Below are 9,829 nucleotides of genomic sequence, written 5' to 3' on the forward strand. Positions count from 1 at the left end.
TTAGCAGTGGCAGGCCTATGAACACCTGCTCAGGTAAGTGAAAGTCAGTGAGCACAGAAGCTCTAGGGAGTGGTCCCACATCAGACCAAGCTGGAGGGGTAAAGATGCTCAAGTTCTAGGGCACCCATATTACACCATCAGGTGCCCTAGTTTCACACCTGGAGCACTAGACTTAATGGAGCACTAGACTTAACGTGTGCCCTGCTGTGCTTTTTCAGTCTTCTCTTTACTGCTGTCCTCTTCTTCCCTTTGGGCTTAGTTGTGTTTCCCCTGCGTAGATGTATCTTTGAAATATGTTAACTTTTTTTGATTATTAATGAGGATTGCAGCCAATGCAGCTACAAAAGGTTTGATTCTGCATCTTTGCTTCCACTCATGAAAGTCAGTACCTGAAGAGGCAGAGAGGTGGGAGAGGAAAAGGCTTCTTTGGCAACAATTCAGCATTTCAGAGATGAATGGCTAGCTCCTGGTTTTATCTTGCTTAGTACTGCTGAGTGAAAGTGTATACAGTGTGTAATGTGGAATTTTTCTCGCAGTCTTGGGCAGGTGGACACAAGCACAGGTTACTAGTGTTGACAGACTGTCCTTCAGAGGGGTCTGGAGTCATTGCTCAGTGGTAGAGAGCTTGCCTGGCATGTGTGAGGCACAGGGGTCAATTCTTAGAACCATATATAAATCAATAAATATTGATAGACAACTAAAAATAGATGTCACTAAGGAGCTGGGGATGTGGCTCAAGTGGTAGCGCACTCGCCTGGCATGTATACAGTGCTAGGTTTGATCCTCAGCACCACATAAAAATAAAGATGTTGTGTCTGCCCAACACTAATATATAAATATTAGAAAATTCTCTCTCTCTCTCTCTCTCTCTCTCTCTCTCTCTCTCTCTCTCTCTCTCTCTCTCTTAAAAAACTGTTATTTAAAGAAGTTTGTATTTTATGGGTTATATCTGGGTCCAGTTGACCCTGACACATCCCAGACCTGTGAATCTAAGATAATGTGATTTTTTATATGCTTGGAATTCTGAAGGTGTGTGTGTCTGATTTCCCTCCTAGTCAGTGTCTTCTGTACACTTCTGCCAATACTCCTAACTTGTATTCCCATATAAATATAACTTCTATATTATCTCAGTGGAAACACACACTACCCATCTACTGTTTGAGAATGAATACTCAGCCATCATACTTCCTAAATACATTCACAGTCCTAGATTATACAAGTCTGGGAACACACGTGTCCATCTGAATCTACAAATCCACAGTACTCCCAAAGACCCAAAGTACATGCAGCCAGTCTCTCACTATTAAAGGGCACAGAACTCACTATTAATGTACAAAACTGCTCATTCTTTCTGATATACTCAGTTAACAGCACACAACACTGTGGAGCTCTGAAAATCTTCAATAGCATAAACTTCCTATCTTCCAGATGACTGACTGTAAACCCAGAGTTCCTCATGCCCAAATTAAAACAAATGCACAGCAAAACCCAAACAATTCCAATCAAAAAACTTACTTACAAACTCTCACACATATTCCAGTCGCCTCCAAGAAACACTTAAAATAGACATAAAGTAGGACTGAAGAGGCTGGATACCACAGGAATTTTCAGAAAACATGTTTATTGGCTGTTGCTAACCTGTCCAGAGTGTGGCTCATGCCTGAAACATTCTAGGGACAGATAATTTCAAAATATTTTGAATTTATGTCCCATGGGGGAAAAGGGCTTGAAGATTCACTTGACAAGTGTTTTTCATTCCATTCTCTAGGCCAGACAGAGGTTTCACACGTATTTACCAAAAAAAAAAAAAAAAATCTGGCATTTACAAGAAAGAAGAAGCTACCAACCACAGTAATCTTTGCATACTTGCTGCTGATCTGACAAGAGAAGAAGCTTAATTATAGCAAGGGTCTTTTGGTTGAGAGTATCTGGTGTGCTTCAGATACACATATCTTCAGACCACACATCAATCAGTATCACCCAAAAAGCAATCACACAAACACTCCCTCAGTAACTGAATGGAGCAAACAAATTACTTATTAACATGACAACAATTTGTATTCTCAAATGAAAACATTTACAATCACCTCTATGTTGCAAACATGCACATACACAGAATGCCTAAGAATATGAAGTTCAACAACAAATCTCAGATGTACAGACACTGCTAACTCCTCCTACATACTCATAAAAGACACCCCTCCATTCCCAAGGATAACATGGTCATCTCAAAGCCCTAAACAAGAAAATACACAGCAGTCCACTTGAGACATTATCAACAGAATCTATACACATCTATGTGCCACATATACATAATTCCAAACACCCCAACATTCCCCATGATTCCATTCTCTCCAAATCTCTGAACACCAAAGATTATGTCCCTAATTTCTGACCTAGACATCATGAACATACACATACATTCTAAAATCTGAAAATGCACAGATCCAACACATAATAGTAAGACAACATCCTAACTCCTCTCAAATGCATTCACAATAGTCCACAATGCAAACAACACCTACAGATGAACCACTAAAACCCTAAACACATGTCCTGCCAGAAAGGTACTCAGCCAACAATGACCAAAGAAATCACTCAGAAAATATTTACACACGACAACCAAACAGTCTCACACAGGAGAAATTATTGTGTCTTGCTTCATATGCTTTCCATACCTATACACATGAAACACATGAAAGCACAAAGTCCTGGTGCTAGAGGGACAAGTTCTTGTGTTCTTTCTCTCTCTCTGTCTCTCTCTCTCTCTGTATCTCTCTGTCTCTCTCTCTCTCTCTCTCTCTCTCTCTCTCTGTCTCTCTCTCTCTCTCTCTCTCTCTCTCTCTCTCTCTGTCACACACACACACACACACACACACACAACAAACAATCACACACACACACATACAGAACATTACATACATAATCTGAACACTGAAACACCCAGTTCAAGGATTTATCTTGTGGGCCCTGCACAGAGAGGTAGAGGGGTGAAGATGCAGATTTCAGGCACATACCTTGCTGTTGAAAATGTAAGAAAATATAAAAGTGCAAAGGAGAGAGCACATTCCCTCCTATAAAACTGAAAGGTACATGCGAGCCACTCAATAACTCCTCAATATAGAGAAAACTCTTCAAATAATAAGAGAGTACTCTCAGATAATGCATCTGGAGATGAAGGTACTCTGAGACATTTAAGGGGTTTCTAAAAGAGAGAATCACCCCAAATAGATTCTTTTGAGTATCCACCATCAGCCCAGATGGATGTCTTCTAGCTGGAAAGCCAGACCATTGTGCAATGTGTCAGATTGATCTGACCAGGATTTCTAATATGTTAAAAAGAACAAGTGAAAGCATGTAAAATTGTCTTCTTTCCATTTTGGGAAGAAAATATTTTGGTTTTTTGATTAGTTAATGTATTAGAAGGTATTTTCTCATGTGTGATCTTTATTTTGTTGTTGTTTGCATTTTTCATTTTTTTCAGTATCAAGAATTGCATTCATGGTCTCACATATGCTAGACATGCATACTCCCAACAACAGAACTAAATCCTGACCCTTTTAAAAATGTTGAGACAGAATCTGGTCAAGGGGTTCAGGGTGGTTTAGAACTTATGTGTTTTCTGACTTGGACTTTGAATAGCTGGGATCACAGGTATACACGATATCATCCAGCTGTTTTTCTTTCTTCTATTTCTAGTTGTTTTCAACTGCTAATCATGAAAGATTTTCTTGCAAGATGGATGCAATGACAAGGTTTGTAGTTCAAGGTTCTTTTTGTGAACAGATAATTGAAGGAGACACTCACTAGACAGAGCATGAGGAGTTACTGAAGTGAGAGTACACTGCCTTAGATAAGGGGCAGTGGGCTCACCCATGGGAATGGGATGCCTTGAGGCAGAGAAGAAACTGGGGAGCTGGCTTTGACAAATAAAGAGACCAGATCTGGGATGCTAAAGTTAGTGATAGGACATGACTATCACTCCATAGGATATGACTACAACTGACTTTGGCAAATAAAAATTTCTATCAATAGAGAATGTTGATAGAAATTTTGTTTCTGTAGCTTCATTGGGAACTTGACTAATTTTAGATGAGATTAAGTAGAAGAATTTGTTTAATACTGCCCTACTTCTCAAATTAGAAGCCTACTGACTGCTGGGGGTAGATTTTTTATGTGTAATGATTTGGTGTATACCTGTTATCCCAGCTATTCAAGTCCAAGGCAGAAAACACAACCACTTATATGCTAGCTACTTCAGGGCTTGGAACACCTCATTTGACCAATAAATCCCTTTTCGAACTAAATGGAGGTCAGGAGCCTTACCAGAAATAGGTGAAAGACTTAATCCAAAATTACTGTTCTTTTCAGTAATTTTAGTTTTGGATGGACATATGGGATCTTTATTTAGTTTCAAGGGGTGCTGAGAATCTAAGCCACAGCCTCACCCAGTGCCAAGAGGTTGATTCAGACACATCCCTTCATAAAGCACTTTACCAAAAAGCCACAGGTGAGGCCCCTTAATTTCCATTTTGAAACTGTTTTCTTGAGGCTTCACAAAGGTGTGGCCTGAGGCAAAGACCTTCCTGACATGCAGGGGAATTGAACAATAGGTAAGAACACAGCTGGGGGACAGACTTCTGCACAAGATGTACACTATGGCACTGACAGCTCCTGATGATGCTACTTGAGTTGCTATCTAGCCAAGCAGGGTTTCTCCACTGAGACCCTTACCGGTCACACTGATTTCTGAGTTTTCTAAGATGCTTGACATTCCTTTCAACAATCCAGGAAATGGCCATTTCACAGAGCTTGGAGCTGGTACATATCTTGGACACAAAACCACAAGCCCCTTCTGGAGAGTGGCCAAAATTCAGGAAAAATACAGGAACTTAGGAACATAGTTGGTCTTGCCCATCTGCAAAGCAAGCAGCAGTCTATTCATATATTCACCAGGATGAGTGCTGGAAAGCTTTCCACTAATGCATTCTGTTTCTCAATTCTTTGTTTCCAGAGACTCAGTAAAATACTACTTGAGATCACGTTTTGGAAGGGCACAACCAAGAGTAGGAGAGATTAAAGGCTCAGTCACTGTAATCTCCTCTGCCACCTACAAGGTTGTGAACTGCTGAGCATTTTCCATTCCAGTATGTATTCACAGATATTCTTCTTCTTCTCCTTCTAATTGTGTATAACTTGGGGTGATGGTAATGTCAAGGCATTGTTCTGGATGACAGTGGGAGGTGATCTTGTGTAGCACATGTTCATATACACATTGGATTGATTTTAATATTTTCCCTTTGAAGTATTGAATCTCTGACCCTAACCCATACCCAACTAGACTCTGAGTACTAATCCTAACATATGCATAAAAGCAAACCTAAAATAGAGAAATGCAGAAAGTTCACAGGAGGAATTGTGTATTTTTATTTCCTTTTGCTTTATCAACGATATGTGTTATATCACTAGTCACATTTTCATTCTAATACTTCTCCATGTATCGTCAAATTTAACAAATATATAACTTATGGATTCCCTTTCTCTGTAGGCTGGGTCAGAACATGTATTGTTATATACATATAGATTGCCCTTCCTGCTATCACAGGTACATCCATGTGAGTATTCTGACTTTGGCAAATACAAATTCCATGAACAGATCACTCCCACCAAACCCCAGGGGAACTGAAAGTTCAACCAATGGTGAGCTCCATATTTGAACAAGTTTATACATAACCCTATGTAAAGTCAAATAAATATTTTTGTGATCTTTGAATGACATATGTTCCATTAAGAATTTGAATTTGCATATATATTGCTCCTTTTACATGTATTTAATATATATATATTTCTCTCTCTCTCTCTCTCTCTCTCTCTCTCTCTCTCTCTCTCTCTCTCTCTCTCATATCTATTATTCTTTGAATGGAGTTTTCTCACCCCTAATGGTTCCCGAAAGATTTGAGACCCACAGTGCCACCTACTTCATCCTTGAATGATGTTTAGACCAATACAGTGAAATATTTGAAATTCTCATGACCAGGAATTTCTGAACTGGAGATCCATCCGATCTCCTGTTGCTCATCATGACTGAACCAGATAGTTTCTTTATTGACTGGAATTCATGAAAATGGTGTAGAACAGAGATGCAATTGAGTTGGAGCCTGCTGGGAACTGGCCTTGGAGCAGTGGAGTGCAGGTGTCTGATAAAACATCTGTGGTGGAGCCATGTGGATCTGTCTTTGGCTTCCAAATAACATGTGACTGACATGGGACAGTCAGCAGACCCTTATATATAAAGGCCTCTTGTTGTGAGGAGAGGTTTGGGGGTGATAATCAGAGTCAGATTGCTTCTCTAAGTGGGAAAGATGTATGGGATAGCAGCCCAGTTGGTGTTTTCTCTTGCAAAACCTGACTCATCACATGTGACAGGTCTCTCTCCAGTGCTGTGTCCCAGTTTGTTGTAGGGACAAATGAAGCAAGGCACTGAAGATAGAAAGAAGCAGTTTCATTTGGCTGCATCCAGGTTCAGAAAGCACAGCTTTTGCTGTTATCAATCAATCCCTGCAAGTTCAGGGAGTTTCAGAGTTTTATACCCAGCATGTAAGTAGAGGGGCTCAGAAGTTTACAGTCTGCAGAAGTTCACATAAAAGCAGCTTTTTCTTACACTGTTCTGGGCAAGTTAACCCTTCAATGACAACACTTGAGAAGAGGAGAACTTCTTCTTCTTTTTCTTCCTCCCTCTGCCATCTGTTACCATGGAGCCAATTTGTAACTTATCTTAAAAATGTAGACATCTGAGGTCAGAAATATCTGGTCTGGTGGTCTCCATTCTGATATCCTCACCTTTCACTCTTATAAGGAGAGGAAAGCCTGCCAGAGGCTTTATTCAGCTTACCAGGGTGAGGGCAAGTAATTTGTCTGAGGCCATATTAGAGGGCTCTGTGGGTGTGCCTGGTGAAAATTGACCTCTATTAATGACCTCAGGTTTCAAAATGGAGTTTTTTAAATCGAGTGAGAAACTAATGTGACTCCATTTTTGAGAAACCAGCCACCTCAGAGCAAAGCCTGTCCAAAGGGGGGAGTTACCCTTGTCCTTGGAAAAACTCAGAGTGCTCCTAGGCATATACCAACCCTGCTGAGTTGTTTGTCTGTAAGTAACTGGAGAGATCTTCCATGCCAAGTGATCCTGACTCAGTTACACTAGGTTAGGACCCATAGCAACCCCCTAGCTACCACAGAAATCATGAGACACAGAAAATACCTGAAACACCAGGTGACCTTCCCAGTAGTTTTTTTGATTGGTAACATGATTAGGCAAGTTTATCATATACACTCTTGCAACCTCTCATGGCCTAAACGAATCAGTTCAAATGTATCCACAACTTGAACTAACCAATCACCCTTACACAACTTGTTTCTGCCAATGAATGTGCTAATCAATGTTAAGAGTTGTTGTTTGACTTTTCTGTGATGTGAAATGATTGACTGTGTGATGTTGTGATGCATACAATATCCCACAAAATCTATTAATCCTCAATGAATTAAGGGTCAAGACTCACTCTTTGGGACCACTATATCTGAAATGGTTGTGAGCCCAGGCTTGAGCTTACAACAAACACTCTTGTGTGACTGCATCAGATTCACCTCCTGGAGGTCTATTGGGGTCTCATGAATCTGGCATTACAGGAGTTGCTTAGGCTCAGGCCTAAGGCCATTCTCACACAACCCCTTTCACCTTGACAGCTCTTCTGCAGATAAACAGAAGCCATAACACATAACTCCTGTCTTCATAAACTTGATCTCTTGAGTCCAGTGTCATTTCAAGTTCTGGGTTTAAAAAGACATATTCATTTTCCTTGATGTTTTCAATAAATCACACAGAATTCTTAGAAATGGATTGGAAGGATAACAATGTTATATTACAAAACTTCATGAACTTTCAAATTGCTTGCTGTCTATGACTGACCAGTATGTGAAAGGCCTTGGGAATATGTGAATATATTATGAATATAATAGAACTCTTGAGACTTTTTTTCTTACTGTACACACATCCTGAGGCCAAATGAGGCTGTTTACTAGAGGTCATTTCTCAAAGAAGACATAGTGATCATAAAGGAATAAATTAACCTATATATTATAAATAAATCTAATATATATTTGATTAAAATTGAGGCCATATATGGTCATGCCAAATAGTTTGCTGAATCATTTCAATTACAGTTATTTAGTTATTTTAATGTTTTGCTTACTATCTGCATTAGAGACATTGTTGACCTGCAATTCAGGAAAACTGTTAATTCTAGCACTGAATTTATCAGGTTTTGATTCTTTGATATATTACTTATTGCCATAGGATCTCTTGTTCCTTAATGTGTATATTTATAAATTTACACATTCTAGAAGGTTTTAGAAAGATAAAAGAAAATATGTATTAAAAGAGTAGTTTAAAAAGCTCTTTAATATTCCATTACTATGGTTATTAAATAGCATTTTCTTTTTAAGAATGTATTAACCTGGGACTGGGGATGTGGCTCAAGCAGTAGCGCACTTGCCTGGCATGCATGCAGCCCAGGTTCGATCCTCAGCACCACATACACACAAAGATGTGTGTCTGCTGAAAACTAAAAAATAAATATTAAAATTCTCTCTCTCTTTAAAAAAAAAGAATGTGTTAACCAGTAATATTTATACAACAATAACATAATAAATAAATATGGTACAAACAAATAAACATAAATTAATAAATGTCATATGATTTATTTTATAATAATATTGGTAAAATATACCCAGAGATGAAAATAAACTTTTAAATAGTGATACATGTACATGTTCATTTTTATTAAGGTATAGTGAAATACATCTATTTTTGTAATATACTTTTGTTGATGAAAGCATCATAAATATTATTATCAAATATGATTGTAGCTGCACAAAATTAAAAATCCAAATTGTACATATATCAGTAAATAAATGGCGTTTATTGACTGAAATTTCTGAGTCTGTTATTGTGAAACACAAATATTCAGTAAAATATGCTCTGAAGAAAACCTCAATTTGAAAATGTAAAAACATAGAAAGGAGTATTTAGAATTGTTTTACCATGAGATTAATTTAAAATACCTTTGATACCCAAACAAATACTCTGAAGTTTTGCTCTTAAGAAATACATATGAAAGAATACAGCAATTCTGTCTCTGAGTAATGCAAGCATAAGAGAAAGATGATAAGAATATTAAGTAAGCCTCAAAATTCTGAGGATCATGAAATAAATAAATTCTTGGCAAGAAAATATCAATTAATTTTGATGTAAATTCAAAACTAATAAGCATTCTAATTTACCAAATCTTAATGATTTTATATATTAGAGAAAAGAAGTCAGAATTTTAAACAAATACATGAGAAATGGGTGTGCACAACAAGGTTTAACCTCAGAAAATTTTATACATCCCCTGTGTCTGTCCATGTGTCTCTCTCATGTCTTTCCAGTGTGACATCAAAATAAAAATGAAGACCAAGATTTTGAGTAACCATATTTAGGTCTTAAAAAAGTTAAAGAAAATAATTAGCTCTCTGTATCTATTTTTTAGAAGTAATTTGCCTTCGTATTTCTTCAATAATTAATGATTACCGTGTGCTTGTTGCTAATAATACAGAATGTGTAGAACCACCCAGAATGAGAGCACTATTTAAATAATGTCAGAACAAAAAGTGCTACAGAAGAGTAGGAACTGAAAAACAAGGCCAAAGCCAGTGCAGGACCACACAGCATTTAGGGGTATATCAAAGAGGAATGGAGTTGGTCTTAAGAGGTCTGACTTCCCTTAGCCAAGAC

This window comes from Callospermophilus lateralis, unplaced genomic scaffold (genome assembly GCF_048772815.1).
Source record: "Callospermophilus lateralis isolate mCalLat2 unplaced genomic scaffold, mCalLat2.hap1 Scaffold_1930, whole genome shotgun sequence".
Taxonomy (NCBI): domain Eukaryota; kingdom Metazoa; phylum Chordata; class Mammalia; order Rodentia; family Sciuridae; genus Callospermophilus; species Callospermophilus lateralis.